Source organism: Pygocentrus nattereri, chromosome 4, assembly GCF_015220715.1.
Source record: "Pygocentrus nattereri isolate fPygNat1 chromosome 4, fPygNat1.pri, whole genome shotgun sequence".
Taxonomy (NCBI): Eukaryota; Metazoa; Chordata; class Actinopteri; order Characiformes; family Serrasalmidae; genus Pygocentrus; species Pygocentrus nattereri.
This window is the reverse complement of record NC_051214.1, coordinates 28,548,616-28,571,322: the sequence shown is the minus strand read 5'-3', so window position 1 is coordinate 28,571,322 and position 22,707 is coordinate 28,548,616. Positions and strand designations below refer to the sequence as shown.

Below are 22,707 nucleotides of genomic sequence, written 5' to 3'. Positions count from 1 at the left end.
CACAAATGCATTCTTTAGTAGCCAACTGTTTTGAGATTGGACAAGCTTTACAGCCGGGTTGTTAAACTGAGCTCCTTCCTGGCCACATTTCTGCAGTTCAGCATTCTGCCTCATTAAACACACCTGATTCAACTCATCAGCTAATTAGCAAGGACGCCCCTGAGTCGAATTCAGAGTGCCAGAAGAATGAAAGCGTTAATCTTTGCAGAGCTGTGGCCTGAGAAGTATTCAGTTTGACACATCTGGTTAACAGAATGTTGGCAAAAATAACATTTAACCAACTGAGAAAACTCAGTGATTTTCCTTCCAAGCTGGACAATGATGCAGCTAATTAAAACGGGGCAGGTTTTAAACAATGATGAAATTGCCACCATGCTAACGTTAGGTTAATTACATGACATGTGACCTAACACGCTGCTGTAGAGACAACAATATCCCTTAATGTTGACTGCAAGAAAGAGATGATTGTTAAGTTTAGGAGGACTCTCTGTGATCACTCTCCATTGCACATCAGGCTTCATCTATAGAGAGTAAAAAGCCCCAGGTTTTTTGGTATGCTCATCACAGATGACCTCACCTGGACCTTCAACACCACCTGTCTCGCCAAGAAAGCCAGACGGTGACTTCTCTTTCTGAGAACTACATTCTATGAGAACTGTGAGTGTCTCAGACTCCAGGGCCCTACAGTGCATTGTGAGGGCAGCTGACATTATTGGGGTGTGTTTACCCACCATCAACACCTCCAACATACATATGCAAAGATGCCAGCACTGTGGATGACCCCTCCCACCCCTCTCATGGACTCCTGACCCTCCTGGCAGTCCCATCTGGAATAAGGTACCTAGGCATCCGTTACGCTGCCTCCAGACTGTCCAAAAGCTTCTTCCCTGAGGTTGTCAGATTACTGAAAGCACTGATATCCCCAACGTTTACCTGGATATCAATCTAGAATCTTTCCAGCATCTATCATAGTCTGATCCCACACCCCTTTACCATCACAGCATGTCTGAACTTTGAATTCTTTAAATATTTGAATGCTGCTATGAGATGAGATCTCAATCTTTGTGTGCAGTTTAGTGTTTGCACTAGTTCCTTCATCACCTACATGCTGCTTTTATGTATATATGGTGCCCTTTTGCATACATGGTTTTATTGCTCTGCCTAGTACCATCATATTTATTATTCTGTATATTTATTTTCTGGAGTATTTCTTGGCTATTCTGCTGCTGTTGTATGAATTCAGTCTGTTCTAGCAACAGTCTAAACACTATATGACTGAGTTTGACATCAGGTGAAGCTGAGTGTCTAAACTCAGGCACTGTAGGAAGGATGTGCTTCAATTTCTCATTAGGGTCACATAAAATTTTGCTACGATTGTCCATGTTGGTAACAGTTGCTATGAAAGAATTCATTTGTGTCAATTAACAAGCAAACACCTAATGGAAGTAGAATTGAAATTTACATTCGGTAATTCAGCCTGAAGTTTCATCTCAATAGTTTCCCTCCTCCTCACAGGGTGGGGTGAAAAAAAACAAGTTTCAAAATAATGAATAAACATGTAAGTCTGTGCTGACAAGTCAAGGGCAAACATTAATTAATTAATGCCAAAATGTTGGAAGTGACAAGTTAGTTTAGATTATTTCAAAAATTTTCAAGGCATTTAATTAAAAATATGCAAATGCTCACTCAGTTTTCCAAAGTATGGAGTGCTCACATTAAGGAAATAATTTTGGACTACATTTCAATTATATTCACGCTGACTATTTATCCTCAACTATGCAGAGAGAGAGAGAGAGAGAGAGAGAGAGAGAGAGAGAGAGAGAGAGAGAGAGAGAGAGAGGGAGAGAGCGATGAAATTACTACTGTCAGAGCTCCAGAAAAAGCAAACGAGCAGATCAAATGGAAGTGTTATTAATAATAATTAAGAATGTGGTCCCTCGTCGAGCCGTTTTTTCTCTGAAGTGGAGCCAAGCAGCAGGATAGGCCAGGCGGATAAGACGGACCTCAACAACGAGTGCGACAACAAAACATTTAGTCTTTATATCTTTATGTTCTTTCCTTCCCCAAAGGAAACTCAAAAGCGGCGGAAAATCAGTCTGATAGAAGAACAAACCATTTCTTCACCACAATAGCCAGTAATCTGACAACCAAAATGAGAAAAACAAGAGGGTAAAAGTATTTGAGGAAACATCAGGGGTCCATTAGGTCTGCAATGGATATTTAATCAATTTAATGAATCCATCAATCTTCAAAAAAATATTTGATCAAATATTTGAAAATAACTAAAATTGATAGCTGCAGCCATAATGCCTGTTACTGTGACCAAACGAAAAGAGCGGTTTTTGAGAAAGAAAGAATGAGAATCCTTGAGAAACACACGACACACTACTGTAAGATCTGAAGACGCCATAACAAGAAACTCCTAACCAACAGTGGAAGAGAATTGGCAAAATTCATTTAAAAACCTGTAGAAATCAAAACACCCCTAACAACCTAACCCTCTTTGGGGCTTGACAAACAGCATCCCTTGTGTTGTGCGCTGATTTTGATCAACTGCATCCTGACCTGGCGTGTAATGTTTGCTCCATGTCACCTTGAAAACTGAGTCAATACATCAAAGTGTGTATGTTGTGGTCGTCTTGGTTTGGTTGCAGGAACTCCAAAGTACACAGTAGTTGCAGTCACATCCCATGTTACTCAAGGTTCTGCCGAGGAGCACTGACTCTACTACAAAGACCTCTTCAGATTTGTGGGTCTACAAATCATTGCGCTAAATCAGGGATACCCAACTCTGACAGTTTGTTGACCGCCCTACTCCAACTAAGCTTTGCAATTAACAGATGAGTCCAATCAGGTGTATTTGAGCAAAGAAATTGCCAAACTGTGCTGGACACCAGCCCTCTCTACTGCAAAAATGGTCTGTTAGTAATTGAAACTCTTTCAAATGACTAAGGGGAAACTCTTACCAGTCAGTCAGGAGTTCCAATGCCATGACTGACTGGGTGACCGTTGCTGCAAGGCACCCAATCACCCTCCTCCACCCACCCAGAAACAGAGAATTCAAAACTGGATTAATAACTGTTTTAGTAGCCTACAAAGATCCCCCCATTCACAATTTTCACAATTTTTTTTTCAATCTTTTATTGTAACTACTGATGTTGACGCAAAAACATCTTGACAACTGAAGTCATTTTATTGATTATTAGAAGTATCTGAACATACAGCAAGAATTTCTCTAGATAATGGCTTAACATAAGTAAATACAATAAATCAATCTTAAGACATTCTTTAATGAGAAAGGTTAAATATACTGACTAGATTTGACTATTTCACTTAGCAATACTTTATATTTCGCAGAGATATTGTTAATAACTTTGATGATTTAAAAAACATTTGCGTACACCCATTTTACAATCAGACAATATTGCACACAGCACTGATGAACAAAGACCTTTACTACTTTACTACAGCCAGACTTTGCTGTCACTGATATAACACACCCTTAAAGCACTGAAAAGTGGGAGATCTCTTATGTATCCTATATTTCACAATAACATTCAGTGAAACATGACATTTCAGGGAAGGTTAAGTCCCCGGAGTACCAAAGTGTCATGATGGATACATGTGTTGGGTGATTGCAGTGTTATGCTCAACCTATGAATGTCTGACATGCATGCAGACAATCTCTCGTTCACATACATTGTTCTAGATTAGCTCTTCAGGGAGTGGGCCTGTACACCGGTGCAGGACAAGTGCAGTTAGCGGCAACAATGCCAGTCTTCCTGACGACAGTGGTTGGGGGTGGGGTAAGGTAGGGAATGGGAGAGAAAACCGTTAGTTATCGACATTCCCATGAAGCCGCTCTGCAGCTCTGGTGGGTTTGGCCCGCTGTCAGGCGGAGAGAGGGCTTTAATTGCAGCCGCTCCACATGCCGTCACTCATGCTGTCAGCACTCTCTTGGAGCCCTGCACTATAGCCTCTATAAAACTCTGCACTGAAGCACGGCACAGTGTAGCACAACTGGACACCAGGACTGACAGCAACAGTGGGGGGATAACATTGCACATCACAGAGCCCAGCTCACTGGGAAGGACCTGCACCCAACTACGTGGACTGAGCTCATCAAGGAGCAGCGTATTCACTACCTCTGAGGTCTGGGGAAACATATCTATTCAAAACGAACCTGTTGTCATTTTATACAAAGCAGTTTAAATCTTGACTTTGTTTTTGGAAGGAACACGTGATAGCAACATTTAATGACAACAAGCCCTGATAAACAGTGACAATCATTATTTAAGTGTTTAAAACTGTTATGTAATATTTCTATTCTATTCTAATATCTGTATATTATTATAATATAACTCTTAGCAGAGTATGAAATAAAATAATTAAGAAACTATCAGTAATGATTACATACTCCTTTTTAAAAATAACAACCATTTGTATGTCTTAATTTGTATATGGTTCATATTTCAAATGATAGCAAAAGCACTGTGACCATACAGAGAAATTGAAACTGTAAAAACATCACTAGCATGAAAATGAAAGTCAAAACTCAACATTTGCCGCTCACTCTGATTAACAGCACCCTATGGATTGGCATCCCTAAGCGAACAACAGTTTAAAAAAAAAAAAAAAGAATAAAATGTGATTCAAATCAGTGTCGCTCCCTTTTTTCCTTCAGTGAGCACCGTCACTCCATTTCCAATCTATTTCACAGGTTGTTGTTTTCTACCTTTTAGTGCAGCCCTTTTAAACGGCTTTTCTCCTGAGGAATCTCTCCCCTACAGGTCTCTTGCTCGCTCTCGCTCCCTCCCTCTCCGCTCTAAAAACATGAGGGATTTGTGGCTAACCCCTCCAGTATTAGCAGCTATTGGCTTGTGGAGGTCACTCGCCTGTTATGGAAAAATCATGTAGTGCCTTCATCTCTCTTTCTGCCTCTCCCTTTCTCTCGATGTGCAAGAACAAATCTTCTGCCTGATGGCTCATCGGTTACTCTGGCCTTCTCCCACTCTAGACATTTGAAGCCAACACCTGAGTGGGCAGGTCTGTTTGAATCTCCCAGTGCTACTTACTTACTTTAGCCTGTCAGCTCTCCATCTCTAGCACCATAAAAATTCAAATCAGGATGCTCCCTCAAATCCCCCTTGAGCTCTGTGTCGCTGCTAATTTTGTTTCATCACTTTCAACACCTTTTATTTAGTTACTTTTCTCTCCTTAATCATGAACAATCTCGCAGAGGTTGATTTAATTTTCTGTTTACCAGATGAAGAATGAAATGAAATCATCACTTGGTTATTTTCAGCAAGAAACAGATTTCCTCCTCCCTCTCTCTCTGTCAGATGGCACAAATTCGACAGCATCTCTCTGCTAGACCCATGGCTGCGGGCGATTTGGCAGAGTGTTCGAGAGCATCTCGAGCAGGAATTAGTGTGCAGCACCACTGGGCCTGACCTGCCTAATGCGCCTAGACAAGAAAGAATCCCATTACTAATGTCTGGAAATGGGAGGACTTTCAGATTTTTCCATTTCTTCAGCTTGATCCTGTGTCTTGAAAGAAAAATCCAGGGATACCAGGGACTGGAGTTAAAGACGATGTTTGGATCCAAAGGACAAGAGAGATGGTTCACTTCATTTAAAGCCAGGGGCCACTGGAACACAGAGTGAAGCTAAGAGATGGAGGAAGAAAATATGCACATGATGAAATGCAGAAGAGCAGGCCAGCTGCTGGGGGGGAAAAATCTCACCTGATGAGAGAACAATCTAATCTCCATAGATAAAGGGAGAGATGTTGAATTAGGGTACAGAAGAGGTGGGGATGCACTGTTCCAGAAGAGAAGATATTGTTAATGTGCCAGTGCTGTGCGTTGTTATGTGTTTTTTTAAAGAATTGAATCTTTGTCACTTTCAATCAGGAAAAAAGTATAAAAAATGCTTCAATCTTAGTACATTGCGGTTATAATGATAATTTTACATACGTGGTTGACGGAGGTTAACGCTAATGGTTCTACAATTACTAGACAAAAAAAATTACACACACACACACATATATATATATATATATATATATATATATATATATATATATATATGCCTTCAATATATAGGTCAGGTGTCAGCAAGCCAAATGTTAAGAAGAGCCATTTTGTCCTTTCAACAAAAACCAAGCCACATTGGGAGCCACATTTCATGTCCAATAATTCTCAGTATGTGCTAATGTCCCAGTATAAATGAAAAACACAGACTCTGTGCTCTGCTTTAAGCTTTAGCACAGCTATAGTCACTTTCCTCCCATCTCTGGCAGCACACTTTTCTTCAACAGTAGAATAGTTTCTAGTAAAATGTCTCCAAACATTGAACTTTTTATGAGGCTGAAGGCAATTTCTCATTCTCTAGTTTCTTCTTGTTTGAATTTTCCCATTTCACCTTAAATGGTGCCCAAGGTGCCAGAATGTAACTGCTGCACTTCAGAAGCACTTTGGCTTCTATGAAATTGAAAGGAAAAAGGACCTGGACAGGCTCCATACTACATGCAGGTTGTGTCACACTAAATATTTTGGAAATGACAAACATGAGAAACAATAATACACATTCCCAACCAAAAGTCTATCGCAACTTTTATTGCCAAGGATTTGCATCCCTTATCAGTCACTGAGAAGCAGGGCTTTCGTGCTATGTTGCACACTTTGGAGCAGAGACCCAGTGTCCCATCTCGAAAATATTTTATTGACAGATACAGATCCTCCCACACTCTACAACACCACCAAATCCAAAGTGGAATCTCTGAAGAAAATAGCATAGCTGTAATGTGATGCGTGGACATACACTGCCACACAGTCTTGGGTCACTGTAACTGCACATTTATCGCAGATGAGTGGCAGCCTGCATCTCGTGCTCCAAACAAGAGCAGTGAATGAGAGCCTTCCAGTTGACTTGCCTCATTGCTTCCGTTTGTTTTGCTAGCAAAAGAAATTGGAAGTAAATTCATTATGGATTATTACAAATACTTCGCTTTAAAACTACCAAATCCACACGGTGTGAAAAAAGAAATCATGTATAGAAAAAAAAGACCATTGCATCACAGCACTCTGAATCGTAATCAAATTGTGAGGTGCTTAAAGATTCCCACCACTAAATTATGAGCATAGTTTGGAAATTTGCTTTGGAAATCATCAGTTTAAGGTTCAGGAGTCCTCACTGACATTATCAGCCTGTGATTTAAAAATCTGTGTACAAGTATTTTCGTTGCCTCTCTAAGCTGTTAGCAGGGTACCTGATTATTTTGCTGTGGTAAAGAATTCTATAGCTTTTAAGTCTACAAATAAAAGACATGCTTAAGACAAGACAAGGACCAACTCTGGTAAGGTTCATAAGGAGAATGAAGGAAGTCTTTGTGACTTTATCAGCATCTGATTTAAAACTCAGGTCAGGTTCCTGAATAACACCCCATGTTTAATCTGTAATTCAAGATTTCCCAGCAGGCCTGCATGTATAGCACTGTATCATCTACCCAGCTATTTAAGATGACCCCATGGTCCTTGATAATTTGACACAATGACAGAATTAATGAAAACTGGTAAGGTAAGTATTAGTCCCTGTGTAACAAACATGCTTTCAAATAGTTCTAGAAAGAGTATGTAGTGGGATCTTTAGTGTTAAAGGAGCATTTAGATTGTGTATTAACATGTCTGTTTCCATACTTCGCCTTTTTCTAAAATCAGACAGAAAATAGGTTTTTGATTTACTTTGTACAGCTGATTCAATGTGATCAAAAAAAAAAAATCATACTTCATAATGCATATTGACAATCTGGAGTCAGTCAAGAACATGTTCTTAGGAGATGGATAAACAGTAATTTCACTATTTAATTTTACGATGATGGACAAATAAAAACACTTACCACTATATTTAGAAGTTTAAAAGGGAAACTTTATGAAATTTCTGTATAATAAAGCCATTCAAATTAAATATTTGGATGTGAAATGTTCTGTTCTAGAGAAACTTGCTGAGCCAGAACTGTTCATAGGTTCTGTAAAAGCTACATTACAAGAAGCTGCTGCAGAAATAGTTACCAACATGTAACCAGATGCCTTTGACATAGTTTTATGATGTTTCGGGCATAAAATTAATTTCTTCTAATACATACACAGCAAAAGGCACATACATGGCCATGTAAGGCACAAATGCATATTAATTCAGATTCCTTTATTGATCCCAGGGGGAAATTGCAGTTGTTACAGTTGCAGCCATTTATATAAAAGAATAAACACTGTAATAATTTAAAACAATATAGAGAAATTTGCAGTATGTACACAAGATTTAAGTACTTATGAATACAGTAAAGTGGCGGTGATTGTGATAATAAATATGAAACATCTGGTATAAAGCAGTAAAGCAACTATTTAAATGATTTAAATTAAGTTAGTGTCCCTCTGAGTTATTGCAACACAATTGTTATTATTGCACATATGAACAGTTTGGTATTGAGTTTTGGTTTTTCATCACCATGTTGTAGAGTGGGTGGGAGCCATTGTCCATAATGGCCTGCAGCTTAGACAGCGTCCTCCTCTCTGACACTGCCGTCAGCGAGTCCAGCTCCACACCCACAACATCACCGGCCTTGCGGATCAATTTGTTGAGTCTGTTGGCGTCTGCCACCCTCAGCCAGCTTCCCCAGCATGCAACAGCATAAAGGATAGCACTCGCCACCACAGACTCATAGAAAAGCTCATATGTGACGGACCCATTTATTTATTATTTACTTATTATTTATGTATTCATTAATTCATCCATTAAGGCATTTGCTTAATTTTCCCAAAAAAGCAGTCATTCATTAGGTGAAGGAATTTTCATTTTCACTTTCAGAGTGAAGCAAGCTTGACAGAGTGTACAAGCTTTTCTCAGAGTATTACCTGCATGACTATGAAGGTAAGTTAAGGATCTCATGCCATATTATCCAGCAAGGTTAGTAAGGCCTGCTAGAGATTCACTGCTTAATGTTTATGAGAATATAGTCAGTGCTGTGCAGGCTGAGAGTAAAGTTGTACTTCAATGTCTTTTGATTGTATAATGTAATTAAGTTAGCTTGATGAACTGTTTTTATGGGTTGGAGGAAGCCAAAAACCTTCACACAAATCACAGCAACTGCCTAGTAACACCTTAGCAACCAACTCTGAAAACAAACCACAATGGCCTAGCAACTCCACAGCAACCACTGTAGATATCATTCCACAGCAATGGCCTAGCAACATCTTAGCAGCCACCTGCGATATCACAGCAAAGGCACAGTAACAACCTTAGCAAACCCTCTGGAACACCATAACAGCCAAGCAAACAACTAACAACCACCTGGGATATCTCAACAACAACCTAGCAATACTGTAGCAGCTACCTGAGGTTTTCCCAGGTACACATTTTCCATACGTAACATTGTTTTGTACAGTGTTTTCAAAATGGCCAGATTGTAGTCAACATTCCTATGGTTTCTCTGTGTTTGTATATCTACAACCCCTATTCCAATAAAGTTGGGACGTTGTGTAAAACATAAATAAAAACAGAATACGATGATTTGCTAATCCTTTTCAACCTATATTCAATTGAATACACTACAAAGACAAGATATCTAATGTTCAAACAGATAAACTTTATTGTTTTTGCAAATATTCACTCATTTTGAATTTGATGCCTGCAACACGTTCCAAAGAAGCTGGGACAGGGACAACAAAATACTGGGAAAGTTTGCTCAAAAAACACCTGTTTGGAACATTCCACAGGTGAGTGTCATATTTGGGTATAAAGGGAGCATCCCTGAAAGGCTCTGTCATTCACAAGCAAGGATGGGGCGAAGTTCACCACTTTAAGAACAACGTTTCTCAACGTGCAACCTCAAGGAATTTAGGGATTTCATCATCTACAGTCTATAATATCATCAAAAGATGCAGAGAATCTGGAGAAATCTCTGCAAGTAAGTGGCAAGGCAGAAAACCAACATTGAATGCCCGTGACCTTCGATCCCTCAGGCGGCACTGCATTAAAAACTCACATCATTCTGTAACGGATATTACCACATGGGCTCAGGAGCACTTCAGAAAACCACTGTCAGTGAACACAGTTCGTCGCTTCATCTACAAGTGCAAGTTAAAACTCTGCCATGCAAAGCGAAAGCCACATATCAACAACACCCAGAAATGCCGCTGGCTTCTCTGGGCCCGAGCTCATCTGAGATGGACTGACGCAAGGTGGAAAAGTGTCCTGTGGTCTGACGAGTCCACATTTCAAACTGTTTTTGGAAATCATGGACGTCGTGTCCTCCGGGCCAAAGAGGAAAAGGACTGTCCGGATTGTTATCAGCGCAAAGTTCAAAAGCCAGCGTCTCTGATGGTGTGGGGGTGTGTTAGTGCCCATGGCATGGGTAACTTGCACATCTGTGAAGGCACCATTAATGCTGAAAGGTACATACAGGTTTTGGAGCAACATAAGCTGCCATCCAAGCAACATCTTTTTCAGGGACGTTCCTGCTTATTTCAGCAAGACAATGCCAAGCCACATTCTGCACGAGTTACAACAGCGTGGCTTCTTAGTAGAACAGTGTGGGTACTAGACTGGCCTGCCTGAAGTCCAGACCTGTCTCCCATTGAAAACTTGTGGCACATTATAAAGCGCAAAATATGACAACGGAGACCCCGGACTGTTGAGCAACTGAAGTTGTACATCAAGCAAGAATGGCAAAGAATTCCACCTTCAAAGTTTCAACAATTAGTGTCCTCAGTTCCCAAACGCTTATTGAGTGTTGTTAAAAGGAAAGGTGATGTAACACAGTGGTAAACATGCCCCTGTCCCAACTTCTTTGGAACGTGTTGCAGGCATCAAATTCAAAATGAGTGAATATTTGCAAAAAACAATAAAGTTTATCCGTTTGAACATTAAATATCTTGTCTTTGTAGTGTATTCAATTGAATATAGGTTTGAAAGGATTTGCAAATCATCGTATTCTGTTTTTATTTCTGTTTTACACAATGTCCCAACTTCATTGGAATTGGGGTTGTACCTAAAGTAAATAACAGCACTAATTTTTACATTATTCACAGGTAATGTCACATTCTCTCCCATTCACAGACAGCTTTTTACTTTAATCCAGCTTTTAAAGAAACAACAGGAGTCAATACACTACTTTTGATGTAGACCTAGTCAGACTGGCTGTTCTATGAAAATGGAAACTGCTCCAGAAAGTGAAGGACAAATTTCCAGGAAAAGTTGAAAACCTTATTAAAGGCACAAAAATACTCCTTCAAACATGCTTTTTAAATTAATTCTACCACTGCATCCGACACAGAAGTACAAATATGTAAGTCACTTTTTGTAAGTCACTCTGGATAAGAGTGTCTGCTAAATGCTCTAAATGTAAATGTAAATAAGAGTACATTCATCATTTCAAATCAAAATACTCTTGACTAAATCTCTACCCTTGAGCTATGTAGACATTAAGAAGAATACGTAGAATTCACCTTCAACAAATCAAATTCAGGTCAACTTTGTTAGACAATGTATCGTTAATGACGTGAACAGGAAAGACTTAATAAATATATTTATTAATAAAAATTTCTCTAAGGACTTTAGCGGACAGAAGGCAGATTGACATGATCCTCTTTCACTCTCTCTCTCATACAAACATACAGCAGTGTTCGGTAGCCCTCTTGCTGACTCCGGGCTTGCTGCAGGGTGTGTGGACCCCTGTGTGTATGTGTGTCCTGTATGAAGCACAGGGATGCCCAGAGCAGCCTGTTGCACTAAACTAATAGGACATGCACACATGTGTACACAGTGAGGCATTTCAGTGCAGACAGAGCAGCCTGAAGAAAGATGCATGAATTAAACAACACTGACACACATACGCACTCGCATTTTGGCGACCTTTTCATGCAGAAGTGGCCAGGAAAGGGTCCTGGAGTGGACAGGGACAGGACCTGTCTGGTTGCAATGAGTAACTCTGGCTCCAGCAATGTGATCATAGGCAGACGCTGCAGGCAAAAATAGTGAAGCGTGTGTCTGCTTCCAATTTCACATTAACGGGAGTCTAATTCTAACCCACCTGCCCTGGAGTCTGTCTGCAAGCAAATGCAAAAACTCTTTCAGGATCAAGACAATGCTTTGATTTGGCTCTTGGCTCCTGCCCAAATCTTTATAACCTTTTCTTTTTTCCTTGTGGCCACTTTAGGTATTGTGATAGCTTGTCACATGTGTATTGTTATAGAGTACAGCCTGTGCCAACATCATACAGAAAAGTCCTTCACTGCATTGTTCACCAACCGTAGGATTTCCTCAGAATGAGAGTGAAAAAGCATTTGCAAAGTGGACGCTTAAAATGAACAAAATTGATAAAAACGCACTTGAATGCAAACCTTAAATTCTCTTTGTGCCCAAACAAGACTATGCAAGCCTAGTTTTGCCAGACCACCAGGCTGCAGGCCCCTCTACTCTGCAACTTTGGTAAATGACGTGAGGGGCATAGCAGCCATTAAAAATGTAAGCCAGTTGTCAGTACATGACAACCCTGAAACTCCACACTTGTAGGTTCAGTATTACTACTGTAAAGCCTGTAGCAGTATGTGCATTTTAACAACCAAGCCAATGTGAGTGCCTGGGGCAGCAATATACAAACATACCCTACAAGGAAGTCAACCAGCTCACAAACAGATGGTCCAAAATTAGCCGTCCAAAGACTTTAGCTAGACTATGGGTATGCTCCACAAAAAGAAGCTGACCCATCACTGACCAGTGGTGGGTTAGTTCCTTAAAAATATTCCATTACAAATTGCTACTGTAATAAGAATTTTAAGAGTACTTTTCCCTTTAATGAATGAGTAAAGTTTATTACTTTACACCTACATTACTCTCTAAACCCCAAAGAACTCTGTACCAATCTTAGACAGTTTCATCATTTATAATGCATCTCACCAGCTCATAAGCTAAATTCAGTGCAAGAAAATGAAACAGCCTTAGCTGACTGCTGGGTGGGGGTGACTGGCTACTGAACTGACTGTTTAAACAGGGAATGCTATATTAACTACCATTCAATTAAAGTTCACTTCAATAGCAAATAATGGGGCAACTATTATTGTTTACTTCTGTGTCACTTGGTTTAATAAACACTGTGCGCAGTTTTAGATAAATTCCAATCGAATATTAGAATAAGAAATGCTTGTCCCTAGTCATCCGCGACCCTGACGGAGAAGCGGCTTAGAAAATGGATGGATGGATGGATGTCCCTAGTCATAAAACTGTGCTACTCTGAAGTTCAAGTTGGCTACCCGATGTGATCTTTTTCTTTCCTGAAGCTCACTCTCAGCTAATGCTAATTTAACACGCTCAATCGGGCAAAAAAGAACGGACAAGGAGCCGCTACAGCTCTTTTAGTTCACACTAAACTTTGTCAGCTCATGGCAATGCAGAGGATAATATTTCAAGCAAGGACACACACCTACATGAAACGCAACAGCTATAGCCCTAGCTCAGGGTCAGGCATCAGCTTTCCATGAAACTGCGGCGTTTAACTTTCTTAATACCATCTCTCCTCCCTTTAGCTGCCCCTGCTATACTGCTTATGAGCTAATGCTAGCTACATCACTTTTTCTTCTTTGAATGATTGTTGGGACGCCAGCTGAGGGCTAGCTACATTCCTTGCATATTTCAACAAAGTTTGTCAGCGAGCAACAAAAATGCCTTTGTGTGGCGACCATTGTGTTGTTTGGCAACCATCACCTACTGTTCAACTATATTGCTTGCTAGAATAATTGCTTATTGTAATTATTTACAACAATAAATTTAAATCTTTTCCTAAACATTGCTGTATTTTATCTAATCGCATTTTGCCGCCATTTAACGAACGAAATAAACAACTTTGTGTTTTGCCTATAATAAAATGTTACACCTTAACCCCAGTTAAGCCCTTAACCTGGGCTTTCGAGGCTACAGCCTTAAAATATTTTTCACCCAGCCCTGAACATTCTAACGTTAACAGCACATTTCACCTTGGATTGTTTGCACATTATTCCTAAGGCACATTCACACACTTTTCAAACTATAAACACAGCTAGACTGCAGTGCTACAAGAGGGTGGGAGAGCGAGTGAGAAAGACTGAACATGAAAGTGAACATATGACGAGAAAGCACAGAACAAAAAAAATTTTAAATGCACAAGTGCATGAAATTTTCCGTAAAAAGGCAAACTTACTACATAAACAAGCCAAATTCGAGCCTGATGTTTGATGTTGTACGTGGAAAACTGTCCAGAAACGTTATTTGGTTGAGCGCGGGTGGAGCCAATTATTGAATTCTGAATTCCTGCAGGGTTTATTGATGTGTAGATCCTCACATCACATAAAAAAAGTAAAAATTGGATATTTTACAGGTTAATTTCAGAAATCCAGGTTTGGATACGACAAAACAATCCTCCAATGAACTGACACTGAATTTCTCCTCACACACAAACAGTGAAAAGTCCACATGCCCAGCAGCACAAACAACAAATTTAGATGGCAATTGCCAAAGTCCTGAACAACAGTCAGCTGCAGGCTATTTACAAGCAAATCGTGCTATTTGTTTTGTCAGCATGTCTACAATTAAGCTATCAAAAAGCAGACTCCCTACAGTTGTGATACAGCCTGAGTGCTGTTATGTGCCTCATTTTATGTTGAAATTGCAAAAGTAATGTTGCACAGAAAGTGTGGATACAACAAGAGAACTCAGAAATTGCATTATTAATGGAAGAGATAAAATGGCTGAAATAGGCACTTCTCACGATGGCCTCAAAGGTGAAAATTCATCTTCCAATTGAAAAGCAATTGGTATGTCTAAATAAATATAAATGGCACATCCCTAACGCAAAGGCTTCAATACTACTTCAACAAGAACAAAATAAGGACAGATGCAGTCGTACACCTATTTGAATTCATCTTAGTATTAGATGACTTCACAGAGTAAAAACTATGTACGAGTGTGATGGAATAAACTCTTGTATCCATCTTCCTTTCTCTCAATAAAGCATATCTTTCAAAATCTCTGGTTGAGGGTCACAGAGAGAGAACGAGTGAGAGAAAGAGACTGAGATAGACAGGCATGTATTTTCACACCTTCTGTAAGTCAGATTCACAGTACAAGGCTTTTCACACATATACACCACCACCATCTCACACAGGTTTTTGTTAGGATATGGGGTCATACATCTAGTACTGCGCAAATGTTTTAGGCACCAGAGAAAATTACATTTAAAAAGCTATTCAGTCGGGCAGCAAGTGTTTATTCGCTGAGGAACACATTAATATAAGAATTGATAAATAATATGTATGTAAAGGTTATTCTATCACATTTTTAAATATGTTCTCGCTAATGTGACATTGGATTTAACAAGCAAAAACACAATGTCTAATATACATTCCAAAAAAAACAAATAAATACTTTTTTTTTTAACTTACCTGAATTATGGAACGGATTTCCAAACAATTAAATGGCTTTCTTTCAAAATAAGGACATTTTGTTGAGCCAACATCTTCTTTCGGCTGCTCCCTTTAGGGGTCACCACAGCGGATCATCTGCCTCCATCTTGCCCTATCCACTGCCTCCTCTACTTTCACACCAACCATCTCCATGTCCACCTTAACTACATCCATAAACCTTCTCTGAGGTCTACCTCTTCTCCTTCTACCCGGCAGCTCCATCTCCAACATTCTTTGACCAATATATCCACTATTCCTCCTCAACACATGTCCAAACCATTAATTTACTCAAATTGGTTACACCTAATCTAATATTTCAAACTCAACTCTTTACAGTTCATTCAACTTGTTTGTGCAGCTTCTCCTACTTGCGTTAATTTTAAACATGATCACTGTAGAGCCCAATCAACTTACAGCCACATTCAGCAATAGAAAATATTCATGAGGCTAGGTTGTTAACCATATAGAACACAAGCGCATGCCCAGGGGAAGACAGCCTAGACAACACAGAGAAAGTAAGTTAATTAACAGCAAAGACACATCATGGTATTTCATTGAAATGACTTAAGATCAACGAGAGAGAAATTATTAAAACCAACAACAGCGTTACACAGGTTAATTCAAGTACTATCAATTTCATTTCTTGACAAATACAAGTCAAATCTGAGATTTCTGAGTGAATTATGTGTTTATGTAGCTAAGATTAGGTAATAAGACTGTGTACCATGATTATGCCAATCTTACGTTGCCTCTTTTTGGTGCAATTTCCACACTAAGATGCACCATAAAATCAATTAATAGATTTTCACAAATCAACTAATAAATGGTTGAATCTACTGCATGTCTCGCAATTAACTATCAGAGGTCTTTGATCTAATGGAAAAAAAAACAAAGCCACTTCTGCATGTTGCCAAAATAGTTCTTTTGACTGACAGCTGCAAATAAATCTGTCTCTAACCTCCTTGGGTATTTTCATTACAGACCTTGTGATGATGAATGCACCGGTTAAACACCAGGCACCCCATACAAAAATGGTTAATTTGCAACTTAAACCTCCTAAACCTATTAAAGTGATGTTATATTTATGAAGAGAATACTGTTCTGTCTCTACTCTGCTATGTTTATGTTTGTGGTAAATAACGACTATGACAAACAACTGATAATGGCAAACTGGATATTCCACGGTTTTCAATGAAGCTGGGACAGAAATTTCAGCAGCCAGTAACAATAACATCACGCAGTTGTAAGCGTACCGTTCCGTCAAGAGTTTAATATTGTCAACCTCTGCTGTCAACTGCAGTGATGGATCAAACACAATGTTTATATGAAACGTCTTGTTGGTAAATTCCAGACAAATCCTGTATCAAAAACAGAGTACAGAGCGTCATCCTGCCTTTTCCAAGCCTAAACAAACACACAAACAAACAAACAACAAGGCTGAAGCTCTCCTCTTTTAATGATTTATTTTCACCAGCACTGCGGTCACTGTGTCAGCATTTGTGTGGCATCATGCCACCATCGGCCACATACCGCCAATTATTTTTTCCACCCCTATGTGCACACAATAACAATTTTCTTAGCTTATCTTTAAATCTAACCTTAATCTTAATCTGCATAAGCAAAAGCATTGTTTTAGCTTTCAGTCTTAAAAAGTGACCTGTAGGTAAATGTTAGGTAGGGTCTCCTTGACTAGTGTTCTCCCTCAGAAACCAGAGAATGAAGCGATAAACCAGCTCGGCAATCCTACTAAGTCCCAAGACAGAGAGAGCTCTCGATGCAATAATGAACAACACTCTCGTAGAGAGATGAGAGTTTTATTCACAAAGCACACAGAAGAAGGGGCAGTCCCCTCTTTATAAACACAGAGAGCCCGTCCCACGTGCACGCAGGCAGCCAGGAAGGGCCCGACCACATTCTAACATATGTCGTAACCTGCTGGTCCATACATGGAGTTGTTTTTCTCCATCTCTGGATGTGCTCAGTTCAACATCAAAATCCAATTAGTGAAAAAAATGCACTTCACGAAGTCCAGACCATTTTTCTGGTCATTGTAGGTAAGAAGTTTTTCTTTTTTTCTTTTTCATTCTTGTCCCTAAAAAGTATACACAAACATGAATGTGAAAACTTTCTGCTGATGGGGCTTTAGAGGCACTGAAGCGAGCAGCAGGACAGGATAGGAAGTGTTATCTTTACCTTGTGATCAGTTCTGCGGAGAGCAGGCCTCGTGTTAGATTTTTGGCTCTTTTCAAGCATCCGCAGGCACCTCAATATCTCATCTTTCTGCAACGCAACAGTGACGCAGCGCTTCCAAAATGCCAGGCCTGATTAAACGCTGTTCAAATACAGATGATCATGATAAATGCCTCTGCCACACGAGAGAGCAGAGAAGAAACGACAAGCCTCAAAGGATATGCCACAGTAACTCACTCTCTGCAAAGCACTACTATGCCAATCTAATACCACTACGCAACACGCATGCAAACACTCCGAGAGGAGCGAGCAGGGTGTCTCTCAGGTTTGATCATTTTTCGCTTCACCATGTCTGCCCCCGGAAGGCCATTGTCTATGTCTCCATGGGAACAACACATGTCAATCAAAGCTGTTGGTGTTTGGAGGTGTCATTTCACAGCTTGTCACAGACAGCAGCAAGAAACGTATCTCGGAGAGCAGCGATAGTTTGGAAGCGCGACATCATGCCAGGAGGCTGAGATAAGCAAACAGGTTGAAAATAGAAGAATTAAAGTAAAGAGGCAGAAAGGAAAAAAAAGAGACAGGCAAAACAGGAATAGGGAAAGGATTCAAAAGCCTTCGATAAAGAAAGCATTTGTAGAGGCCTGATTTCTCCACAATCTGTTTTTGCTTTCAATTGTTCTCACTCTCAGCACTTACTCTGCAATATCTAAGCTACAATGCATGTATACATCTGCTATTTGGCCCTCAACACTTTTAATTAGAACTCCTCAAGTTCTATCATCGCAAAATCCCTCCGCTTCTCTCGCCTCTCATTGATTAGAAGCCTAATATATTCCCACCTTGATTCCCTCTCTCTCTCTCTCTCCTCGCTGTTTTTCCTCCCCATTCTCACCCTCCTCTCCTTCTTGCAATGTAGTCTTACACAACTCAAGGACATCAGCTAATGCCTGAACTCCAATCAAGAACAAAACAAGGCTGTTTAAAGCTCTTCTCCTGCAGCTGCAATGCCAACGAGACCATCAAGGTCTCTCTGATAAGCACCCTTATGTAACCAGACTTATATACTTAACTAAAACAATTAACACAGCTATATTCCTGCTGATCAACCAGGTTCTAATATTAGGCATATGATGTGGGAGAGGGATCTGATACAGCTTCAGCTCATGCTGTCCTGTGCATATGTTATCTAACATGCTTTCGCATACAATGGGCATCAAAAGTTTGGTTGGCACCCTTTATTTTCTTTTGCGTAAACCGTGGGTGCTCAGTCTTGGTCCTGTAGATCTCCAAACATACAGTTTAGCTACAAGCCAAATCTAGCACACCTGATCCAAATAATAAAGGCATTAGGGGCATCTGAATATTGGAACCAGGTGTGTTGGATCTGAACTCTACAGGGTGGTAGATCTGCAGGACCAAGATTTGATACCTCTGGTGAAAATGTTTTTCTTTTATTCATATCTCTTAATTCTGTCTTTCAAAGAGATCAGGAGGCAAAATAGCTGCCTGAGAAGAGTTTTTAGGCAAAACCTCACCAACAGCAAGCAAGGTGATTGAGCAACAACAACAAAACCAAAGCACTCACTCATCAATGAAACTGTCTATACCATCTGTGTGAGTGGTAGAGCAATGTGACACACTGATTTGCATGAACAGCCTGATTCCGTTTACAAAATGTCACACCCCTCTGCCATTTCACCCCAAAATGGAAACGGAGAATCTCCTCCATGAAGTGGAGGAAAACAATTTAGAGAGAAACTGCCAGAGTGCTGGAGGTTAGACATGAATACTATTCGTTTTGTTTTAGTTAACAACGTAGACTTTGCAGACACAATCAAGCTGCCTAACACCAGGGTGGTGTAATGCTATTTTAACAATGTTATTTAGACGTTAAGTGTGGATTTAAAAACATGACCTGTTATCCATACACCCTATCAATGTCCTAAAGCCATAGAAGCACAGCTCTGTCAGTAAAATTAGTTACTGTTTGAGAGATCAGTGTTTGCTATATATTTTGACTTGACACTCTTCCGGTGTAGACACCCAGAAGGCTTTGTGATGCGATGCAATACCACATCTGAATGCTCACTTGCTATGGTGCAAAAATGGAAGCTTCAGCAAAATGAGTATGACAAGACCACACAACAGTGGGCACCTACTCTTATCCTGGAGATCTACTTTCCTGCAGATTTTAGTTACAAAGTTCATCTAACCTGCTGCTCCTACATTAACTAACACTAATCTACCTAACCCAGCCAATCTAGGACTTCTGAAAAGGGTAATCAGCTGGTAATCAGCTATAGCAGCTGTGGGCCACTGTGTTTGGAACTAGACTTTGCAGGAAGATCCATAAAATTATTTTTTTATGAATTTATATATATATATATATATATATATATATATATATAGCAACTCAGGAAAACACTTCAACAGCCTCAACGCAGTGTGTGGATGTGTGTGTGTGTGTGTGTGTGTGTATATATATATATATATATATATATATATATATATATATATATATATATATATATATATATATATATTATACACACACACATCCACACACTGTGTTGAGGCTGTTGAAGTGTTTTCCTGAGTTGGCTCCAAAATGCTCAGTAGTTTTTAGGTAGTAGTTTAGGTAGCTGCACAATAATTTTATTATATCTGGATTACATAGCTACCTTAGTGTTAGTTATTAAACAAATTTGGTTAGAGTACACTATCACCACTTTTAACGTCTTGTGTAAAATGTTTGTCATGGATTTTGCTGTGTCTGAAAGTTTTTTCAAAGTTTTGTCATCTTTTTTTCTACAGGTTGAAATAAACACCAGTAAATCTGCAATAAGCCGAGAAGCTTTAATAAAGATTTTATTTTAACTGGACAGTTGATTACTATTAAGCAATAGTTATGGTTTTACATTGGATTAATTAAAAAAAAATTAATACATATTAATAAACAAAAAATTGCAGATTAACACAAATGACTCAGTGATGGGTCTAAGAAACCATATTTTAGGTTAACTCTAATGACCCTGACTGTTTGGTTACTCATAACCCAACACTGAGCCAGATTAATCCATGGTGTTTTGTTGGGTTTCAGATATGAGCCGAAGGAGGTTGTCTTTTACCCAGAATTGTTGTTTTTTGTTTGTTTTGTTTTGTTTTTGGTGGTGCATGTCCATAGCTAGAGAATAACATTGATCACTTGGTGATAGTCAGTTAGTATCATATTCCTGGTCTTTATTTCATTTTATTACATATTACAACCACAATGACTCGTACAATTTCAAAGACCATTTTCCATTCAGTCATTTGATTTTGGTTTCATATTTAAAGAGGTGAGACTCACCTTTAAAAATCGGCTTGAAACGGTCAAGCCTTTAAATATGAAAACTGTCAAGAATCCCAAGAGTGTTCTAAAATTCTGTTGGGGTCTAAAGTTCAGAAAGAAAAAAAACAAAACAAACTTGCAAACGGTTCCGCTTTGTACGACCATTTAATAATACTTCTGGCACACAACTCAGCGTCACGTTCTTTATAATATTCTCCTTGCTATGAAGAGTAGGTTTTGCCTAAATAATGATTTGACAGTTAGAAAGTCACATCTTCTGGTTCAAGTCTAGTTGATGATGATGTGCCATTTGAGTGCTGACAAAACGCACGGGGTATGGCATTATTCCCTTTTACCTACTGTTCCTTCAGTTTTGCAATTTCTGCAAAGAAAAACAAATTCCTGTTTAATATGTTAAGCTACTGCACTAAGATAGAAAAAAGCTGTAAAAGCTAGACACCCAAAACCTTGACATAGTTTAGATCATGCAAAAAATACCATGTACAATATTTTAGGTTTCTAATGGCACCTCCTAGTCGTGGCTTTTGAACAGAGATGCAAATACAGCTATAGAAAGCTTAGCGGGTGTCATATTGCCACTAAAAAGGAGAGTGCTTGCTGCAGCAATTCCTAAATTAAGGCTTTATACAGTCCTTCCCATCGTATAACCACTACCACACAAACTAACTGGACAAGCGTCAAGATATTACCTAGATAAGGACTTCATTATTTCCTAGAGCATCTAGTGGCCCTGCCGCTTGTGAGTAATTATGGCTGTGGAATGGGGAGACAGGCTGGGTGACTCGACCCTGTTCACACACACAGATGATTATCAGGTTAACAGCATGCAGTTATTATGAATCACACAAAAAGACCAGCAATCCTGAATTTACATTCAAAAGACACTCAATTAATCCAGAACGCACAGCTTATAAGCACCATCTTGTACAATGATCAGATGTTTTCTCTCTCACCCTCCATCCTTCTTTGCTAAAACCTTACTTTCACTCTATATATTAGCAAATGAATAGGCCATGGAGCAAACCATTGAAAGGTCTCGAGTCCAAATGAAAGGTACGTAGAGAACATTATGGAACGGGACACCAGCACTCCTACTTGAAGGATTAATTTCTCTGAGCACATGACAATGATTCCAAGCATACACCCAACTCAACCAAAGCTTGGTTGGAGTCCTGGAATGTCCGTGAGAGGCCAAGTCCCTCGATTTAAATCGCACAAAATCTTTAGTAGGATTTAAAGAAAGCTGTGGCAGCACAGAAACCAAGGAACATTAATGAGCTGGAAGCTTTTCCACATGAGGAATGGGCAAAGATTGCAAGAGAGATAATGTCAGAAGCTTGTGAGCACCTGCTGAAAACATTTAGTGGAAGTTATAAAGTATATTAAAGGATGTGTCACAAAATGCTGATGTGGAGGTTGAACACTTAGGCACATGGACATTTGTGAATTCATTTGAATTGTCTAATAAACTTGATGCTCTCAAAACTACTTAAAAATGTAGTAATAATCCTTCTGTGATGGTTTACTAAAGTCTTGGTTGATAAATAGCATTTTATTACCAAACTAGTTTTGAGCACATCTATCTTCAGGGAGACTTGAAATAACATCTCTTCATAAAATATATTGTCACCTTGCAATTACTGGCATAAGCTGTATTAATTTATAAATGTT

General features: G+C 39.3%; 1 protein-coding gene across 2 annotated transcripts in view; it reads right to left on the bottom strand.

Annotated features, from left to right (window-relative positions):
* The window catches only part of dab1a (DAB adaptor protein 1a), a 492,903-nt gene that overhangs the window by 245,377 nt on the left and 224,819 nt on the right, over positions 1-22,707 (bottom strand). The window lies entirely within an intron of this gene.